This window comes from Myxocyprinus asiaticus, chromosome 22, assembly GCF_019703515.2.
Source record: "Myxocyprinus asiaticus isolate MX2 ecotype Aquarium Trade chromosome 22, UBuf_Myxa_2, whole genome shotgun sequence".
Taxonomy (NCBI): Eukaryota; Metazoa; Chordata; class Actinopteri; order Cypriniformes; family Catostomidae; genus Myxocyprinus; species Myxocyprinus asiaticus.
The window spans coordinates 6,785,496-6,794,239 of NC_059365.1; the positions used below are offsets into that span (position 1 = coordinate 6,785,496).

The following is an 8,744-nucleotide window of genomic DNA, read 5'->3' on the forward strand; positions in this document are numbered from 1 at the left end:
TATGTATATGATTAATATAACATGTATAAAACATGTACAAATATAACATGTTAAATATAATTTGAGTTGTTTTAAAAAAATAATAATAATTGTGTTAAATATACATTTTTCCAAAATACCTTGTATGAATGTTATCTATGCGTTAGAGAGGGGGAACGCGAATGGATGTTGAATGTTTGGAGGGGCACGCCACTGTAAAAAGTATGGGAACCACAGGTCTATGGGATAAATGAATTGGATTTTTACTTCCGGAGCCAGACTGTTGTGCTTTGTTCTATGCTAACCTTGTAGGGTCCCCCTTCCGACGGGCTCTGATCTAAAGCATCGGAGCAGACGCGACATCCGGGTTCATTTCGCTCGCTTTACTGCGCTGACGTCATCAGACGGGAGAGGTAAGTTCCAGGCTGCTCCCCTGATTAATTGTGTTATCATATTTTCTAATTGTCTGTTTCATGTCTATATAGTTTAGTATGGTTGTTTATTATGCATATTATTAGATGTAATCAGTGGTTCGTGTTAAAAAGGTGTTAATTCAAGTTTTCGTTGTGGGGAATTTCCCACCGCTGTAACATGGCGGAGTGTTTGCTGCGTTGGAGACATGCGTTAGCAGCTAACGCGGCTATAGAGATATATATATATATATATATATTTATAAGGGTAAAATAAAGTAAGACAGCTCATAAGTGGCGCGCTCCTTTTTTTGGTTAGTGCTCTTTTATAAGCATGCATGTTTGTATGCTGTAGTTTCCGAACACGCAGACAGAATCGGATTATTTGTAAATCATGCAATATTTTCATTCAGAAAAATAATAAACCTGCATTATCTCTTCTGCATGACATTGATCAGCTCAAACTGCTCGAATTCACAGTATCAAACATATAGCTAAAAATGTAGCTTTACATTATTACATGACTCACTAATTATCTTCATAACATTCATTATGTAGGAAAGAAGTGTGTTATTAGGAATCTCCATAACTAGACAGTATTTGTGGACAGCATAATGTCAAAACCTTGTGGGCTGTACCTAATCAACATTTTGGGTGCCATATAGCCTACCTAGATATCATGTTTTGTTCCTTACAGTCTCAAAAACCTCTGAGCTGTCTGTCTAGGTAGCATTTCTGAGTAGCAGAATGTCGAAACCCTAGTTTGCTACCTTCCTAGACAGCATTATTGGGCATGGTAGTCTCAAAATCTACTAAACTGGCTGAATAGATAACATTTTTGAAGATCATAATTCACAAAACTTGAGCTGCCTAACTAGAGAACATTTTTGGACGTCATACAAGTGTTCTAGGAGGCTTTATATAGGTACAACTCTTTTATTCTGCATTGTTCATTTTTGTGGGGTAAATATAAGGCACATGATCAACATAAGGCATGTTCTTATCATCTAAATGTCAATCATTGTTGTGATTCAGGGTTCCCTTGTGTCATTTAGTTTGCTGTCTTGGTTGCAGTTTTCAGCACAAGAAGCCGGTTGACTGGGAACGGTGGTGAAATACACTCGCTGAGCACTTTATTAGGAACACCTGTACAGCTACTTGAAATCTATAAAATCATGCAGATACGGGTGAGGAGCTTCGGTTAATGTTCACATCAACCATCAGAATGGGGAAAAAATCTGATCTCAGTGATTACGACCGTGGCATGATTGTTGGTGCCAGACAAGGTGGCTTGAGTATTTCTGTAACTGCTAAGCTCCTGGGATTTTCACGCACAACAGTCTCTAGAGTTTACTCAGAATGGTGCCAAGAACAAAAAACGTCTAGTAAGCGGCAGTTCTGTGGACGGAAACGCCTTGTTGATGAGAGAGGTCAGCGGAGGCTGGACAAACTGGTTCGAGCTGACAGAACAGCTACGGTAGCTCAGATAACCACTCTGTACAATTGTGGTGCGCAGAAAAGCATCTCAGAATTCACAACACGTCGAACCTTGAGGTTGATGGGCTACAACAAGAGAAGACCACATACGGTTCCTCTTCTGTCAGGGAACAAAAAGAAAGCTGAGGCCGAGGGTGAGACAGAGGGTGAGGCCGAGGTGGACACAGGCTCACCAAAACAGGACAGTTGAAGACTGGAAAAACGTAACCTTGTCTGATTAATCTTGATTGTTGCTGAGGCGCACAGTTGGTAGGGTCAGAATTTGAACAGCATGAATCCATGGACCCAACCTGCTTTGTGTCAATAGTCACTGAACATGTGCATCCCTCAATGGCCACAATTTGCCCATCTTATAATGGTTACTTCCAGCATGATAATGTCACCATATCACAAAGTAAAAGTGGTCTCAATCTGGTTTCATGAACATGACAATGAGTTCACTGTTCTTCAGTGGCCTTCCCAGTCACTGGATCAGAATCCATCCTTTGGGATGTGGTAGAACGGGAGATTCGCAGCATAAATTGGAAGTTGACAAATCTGCACAAATTGCGTGATGTCAACATGGACCAGAATCTCAAAGGAATGTTTCCAACATCTTGTGGAATCAATGCCATGAAGAATTGAGGCTGTTTTGAGAGCAAAAGGAGACCCTAACCAGTATTAGTATAATGTTCCTAATAAAGTGCTCAGTGAGTGCTCATGGGACCAAGTGTTGCATTCTGGCAGAGAGATCCCAACCCCTACAGGTACAAGTAACATCTAGTTTTTTAATTTTTTTTATGTTTAAATACTTTGTTTAAAGACTTATGAATTATATCCAACTTTTTAATTTCATATAATGTTATTTTCTATTTCTCAGTAATCATGTTTTGATGGAAGACATCGTATTTTAGGAAGTTACTCCAGACAACCGTCTCATTTCCAGACAACTCTTGACCAAAACAAGCAGATCTCCTTACTGGAGAAGTTTCAGCCTGCTCAAATGGCACCGAAAGCTTAGGGGGTTACAGCCTCCTGAGTGTCAGAACTCGCACCGTGTATGCCCGGTCTTACTCGTGATTTGTGTGAAAGTGAATGAAAATCGTTGTTTTGGCGCCTCTAGTGTTAATTTCACCAGAAAACTGTCATGATACGTACAACAAGACAAGCCACGTAAATGTTTTTGACAAAAATGTAGGTATAGAAATTGTATTCTGACACCATGTTGCAGGATCCTGCATCTCACAATGCAATGTGCTTGAGTGTGATAAGTGAACCAGAAGTAGCTAAATATCAGCCACAATTTAGTTCACACAAAAATGTAAGTTTTGTTATTTACTTTTTATGTTTTCCAAACCCATATGACCTTTATCATACATATAAAATTGGCATACAATGAAAGTAAAGGGTTACTGGGGCTAAAATTATGCCTAGCATCTTTTGTGTTCCACGGATGGGTTTGGAACAACATGAGGGTGAGTAAATGACAGAATTGTCTTGACTGAAAGAGTTAAGGTGTTTATACAATATTTGGTTAAAGTGAATGACGTTTTATTTGCGAGATAAGTGGACACCACTTGCGACACATTGCTTGAAATGTTTGTTGCATAATACATTCTGTTTCGCATACTATTTTAAAAATGTATTACTAGGTAGTGTGCATACTAATTGTATACAGTACACAACACTGTGCTCTGTTGTTCACAGCACATATCAGCTTTTGTAGAAGGTCATCATAATATATGCATAATTTTTATAATATGCAGAGTATACATACTAAATACTGCAGAAATAGGACTAGCATGGTAGTATCAATGACTGGTGCATCTAAACATTAAACCAATTAATGGCTTTATTATTTCATCACATTGCCAGTTTGGTGGTGAGTTTAAATGTTCAAGTAAGTGGCATTCCTTAGGACCAAATCGATTTTGTGATTTGTCAAAGGTAAAAATGTCTTGCATGTGTTGTTCTTTGTGAATATTACTGATTGCATTTGGTATGAAGCCTATAATGTACTTTGTATGCAATGCTTTAGTGAAACTATAGAATCATTTGGTTGTTGCATTTATAATTTTGCTGTGATGTTGTGAAATAAAACATTGCTTTTGAATATTACTTGTTTTACTGATTTATGTGCTGATCTGATCTCAGAAAATTAAAATGGACTGGAGCTAGGCTCAAATACAAATCCATCATTGTGCAGATAGCAAATATTGATAGCAAAGATTTAGCAAAAACAGAAAAATTACCTGCTTCACACCAACATTTGACTGAAGTGGTTATGAAAACAAAATGTCAACGTCCACAATGCACCTGCTGCTTTATTCATCGCTACTGCGTAACTAAATGATTTACATACTGTAATTACTTTTTTTCTGTGCAATGCAAAGGGGGAAACCTAAAAGAAACCTTTGAGAATATGTACATTATGCTGCGGCACAAACCTTGTGTGTCCAGTCTAGAGTTTATTTAGAATTGGCTGATTATTTTGAAATACGGCTATTTATAACAGCTATATATATATATATATATATATATATATTTTTTTTCAGAGCAGTAAATTGTTTTTCTTTACTAAATTGTTTTAAAATCATGTCCAAATTTAGGTATTTGTCAGTTTCTATAATTAGTCTGTATACTAGTAACCAAGAGTGAAATATGTGTTTCCCTATCGATTCAGTTCAGGAGACATTGCTGAAGGCTTTGGGGAAATTCCTTTTCCACAACCTAGTTGAAGCCTTTATAACAGCAATCTTATGATTGGCAATGGAGTGAGGATCACCCGCCCCCTCTAGTGTTCCAGCGAAGAAGTCTCCACCTCGCAGCTGGATCAGGTTCTTCGCTTAGCAAGACATCTACCCACTTACTGCAGCATCCAGGCAGGAGCTTTATCCTTTCGTCGTAAAATTCTGTCCAAGTGACGTAAAAAAATTCACGTCTTTTTAAAGATGTCGTATCACAAGTATTCCTGTGGGAAGCGGGTAGATGTCTCGCTGAGCGAAGAACCCGATCCGGCTGCGAAGTGGGGATGTCTTCGCTGGAACACTTGAGGGGGCGGGTGATCCTCGCTGCAGGCGCTGAGAGTCAGGCGAACAACGTCCTGATGCGGCTGCAGGGAATCCCATCTGCAGATGGGTGTCCGTCAACGGTGAAGAGAGGGCTGATCCAGGTGGATAGTCAAGACGAGATGATGTCGGTCTTGAAGGAATGAAATTCTTAAGAAATGGTGTGTGAGCACCCGCTTATATAGGACAAATGCGTGCCTAAAAGGGCGGGGCTCAGACACCATTGCCAATCATAAGATTGCCGTCATAATACAAAGGCTTCAACTAGGTCATGGAAAAGGAATTTCCCCAAATCGTTGAGCAATGTCTCGTGAACTGAATCGATAGGAAACACATATTTCACTCATGCCTGGCATCAGGGGCGCATGCACATCACCGTGACCCGCTGCTGCCTGGCTGCTCTAGCACCATGGACGGCTCCAAACCTTTATCAGCAGGGTGTGATGCAGGGTCAGGTTTTCAGATGAAAAGTGGTGACCACGGATGCGTCCGACACTAGTTGGGGCGCACTGTGTGATGGACGCCCGGATTTTGGCACTTGGACAGGTATGAAACAGGCGTGGCAAATCAACTGCTTGGAAATGCTAGCCGCCTTAGCGGTGAAAGCTTTCCATTCTGACATAGTGAATCATCACATTCTGATTCATTCGGACAATATGTGGTAGCATACATAAATCGCCAAGGCAGCACTTGATCGTTACCAATGTTGAGCCTGGTGCAAAGCCTCCTCGTGTGGAACATGCGCCATCTCCTCTCCCTGCACGCGATATATGTCCCGGGCCATTTGAACTGCAGAGCGGACATGCTGTCACGTCAGGGGCTGATGGCAGGGGAATGGAGACTTCATCCTCAAATGGTTATGAAGATTTGGAAACTGTTCGGCAAAGTGGAAATAAACCTGTTTGCCTCCGCAGGTACAGCCCACTGCCCTCTTTGGTACTCCATGTCCCAAGCCCTGCTGGGAGTGGACACCTTGGCCCACAAGTGGCCAACGACGTGCAAGTATGCGTTTCCCCCGATACATCTCCTCCACGCTGTTATCATTAAAGTCCGAGAGGACAACTAAACGGTTCTGTTGGTTGCACCAAAATGGCCCAACCAACCATAGTTTCCAGAAATGATGGAGATATTAGGCAGCCCTCCATGGGAAATACTGCTGAGGAGGGATCTGCTCACTCAAGCACAGGGCACGATTTGGCATCCCCAGCCAGAACTGTGGAACCTACACGTATGGCCCATGAATCGAGCGCAATGAGCGAGCCAGTATTGGCTCAGTCTGTAATAAACACCATTTTGCAGGCTAGAGCACCATCTACGAGACACCTCTATGCACTAAAATGGCATGTGTTTACGGATTGCAGAGACCCGGTGAATTGCCCCATAATGGAGATCCTTACATTCCTTCAAGAGCGGCTGGACACAGGTCTTATTTCGTCAACGCTTAAAGTTTATGTAGCGACCATCTCCGCTGGCTCCTCTATAGGCAGACACAATCTAATCATAAAGTTCCTTAGTGTAGCGAGACGCTTGAATCCCCCTTGCCCTGGTACGGTTCCAACACGGGACTTAAATCTGGTACTGAGGGCGCTCACGAGCCCCCCCGTTTGAAACACTGGAATCCGTTGAGTTTCATGTGTTCTCATTAAAGGTGCAGTATGTAAGATTCAGAAACCCTTGTTATTAATGACTCGTGCTTGCGCTCGTGCACACAATCCATAGGGACACGAGCATCGGCCAAAACAATGACATAACATGCAAAGAGACAATGTGATTCACCTGCAACATACTGACAGATAATTAAAATTACGTTATGATTGTTTTACTACAAACTTTGAGACTGTATATTATATTTGACTCTCCAGTGCTGGACTTCTGAAATTGACTTCTTGTAATTGTTATATTGCATATTTAAGCATATTATTTTTACATTTTATAAAGTATATTTTATCCCCATCATTACTGAATCCTCGTTTTATGTTTTTAGTTTATTGTGTGCATTGCATAGACATACTATTGTAGTAACTAAGGCTGGACAATATAGTATAAAATTAATAGTCAGCCATGACTTTAAACAATTAAATTGAAAATTGTAGTACAATTTAAACATTAACAGTAGATAAAACACTTGAATAATCTTGAAACTTGAAAAATATTAAGATCTACTAGTGGTGGCTGAGGAGAGTCCCCTGTTCTCTTTCTAAAAGTGATTTGAGTGTAGTGTCAGAAAAATGATTGAAGTATAAAATTAATTCAAATATGTAAATAAGAGTGTTGTTTATCTTCATCAAAGCAAGTAATATTTCCGTTTCAAGTGTTTAATCATATAATATCAACATGAAAATAGCATGTTATGACTCCGGCTCTGATTATGATCACACACAGGTGATGTCCAGGTAAGCTCAAATTGGGAGATTAATCCGCCAGAAGAGCAATGCCAAACACGACTGACGAAATGTATTCTTCCACAAATTTCTTGCAATTTTAAGTTTCAACCACAGATGTCGCTAGAGAGCACAAAGTTACGTAGTGCAGCTTTAAAAACAGATCTTTTTCACAGCAAAAGTGATCGTTTCATTATAGAAGACATTATTTTACCAGTGGAGTCGTATGGATGATGTTTATGCTGATTGTCTGTTCTTTTTGGAGCTTCAAAGGTTGGATCACCATTCACTTGCATTTTAAGGACCTACTGAGCTAAGATATTTTTCTTCAAATGTATTCTGATGAAGAATTAAAGTCATACACACCTGGGATGGCATGAGGGTGAGTACATGATGACAGAATTTTCATTTCATTTATCCCTTTAACATTAATGCACCACACCCCATCCCAGTAGGTGACGGAAATGCGCCATAAGCTTTTTTTCTTTTTTTACTAAATGTTCATAACAATTATCATTGTCACAACAGAACAGGCCAGGGTTCTTTATAACAATTTCAGTACAAATGGAGTCCCAAGTCTTCATACAAAGACACAGTTCTTATTGCTTTCAAGTTTTTTGAAAGTTCAATAGACTCAAATTACAATGCGCCATCAGCTGGTTTGCCAACCGCCATAAAACATTAAAGAAGAAGCATGCAAGTCGGCTGACGTCAAGTGTATCTAGAGCATCGGAGCAGTAGCGAGATCCGGGTTCCCTTACGACTCGGTACACTTGACATTGCGTCAGCAAGCTGACGCTATGGGGAGTGTCCTTCTATACGACCTAGTTGAAACCTTTCTACAATAACGGCTATTTTAAAATTGGCTATGGTGTTTAAGCCCTGCCCCTTTAATCGTGAAGCTGTCCAGTATAAAAGCGGGAACGCAAACACCATTCCTCAGAATTTTCTTCCCTCAAGATGGCAGTTCATCTCTCGTCTAGAAGCCTTTTGCTGCTTCGCTGTCGACATACACGAGTCAGCAGGTGGGACCTTTTTTTTTTTTTTTTAATCCCCTTTTTCTCCCAATTTGGAATGCCCAATTCCCATTACTTAGTAGGTCCTCATGGTGGTGCGGTTACTCACCGCAATCCGGGTGGCGGAGGACAAGTCTCAGTTGCCTCCGCTTCTGAGACAGTCAATCCGCACATCTTATCACGTGGCTCGCTGTCTATGACACAGCGGAGACTCACAGCACGGGAGATTCATGCTATATAGAGTTGTGCTCAAAAGTTTGCATACCCTTGGAGAATTGGTAATATATGTACCATTTTTAAAGAAAACATATGTGAGCAGGCAAAACACATTTATTTTATTTCTTATGGGATTCATATTCAACTGTAGGTTATAACAGAATGGCACAATCATAAAACAAAACATGGCAACAAAGA

At 40.5% G+C, this 8,744-nt stretch overlaps 1 long non-coding RNA gene across 3 annotated transcripts; it reads left to right on the forward strand.

Moving 5' to 3' along the window:
• The first annotated feature begins 333 nt into the window (after positions 1–333).
• On the forward strand, positions 334–3,983 carry LOC127412862 (uncharacterized). 3 transcript variants are annotated; one of them, XR_007892493.1, is made up of 3 exons: positions 334–392; positions 1,464–2,632; positions 2,746–3,983. It is a non-coding gene; the product is annotated as an uncharacterized LOC127412862 (long non-coding RNA). The 3 variants fall into 3 exon arrangements; XR_007892492.1 differs by having other exon boundaries at positions 352–392; positions 1,445–2,632; XR_007892491.1 differs by having other exon boundaries at positions 373–392; positions 1,425–2,632.
• Positions 3,984–8,744: the final 4,761 nt, after the last annotated feature.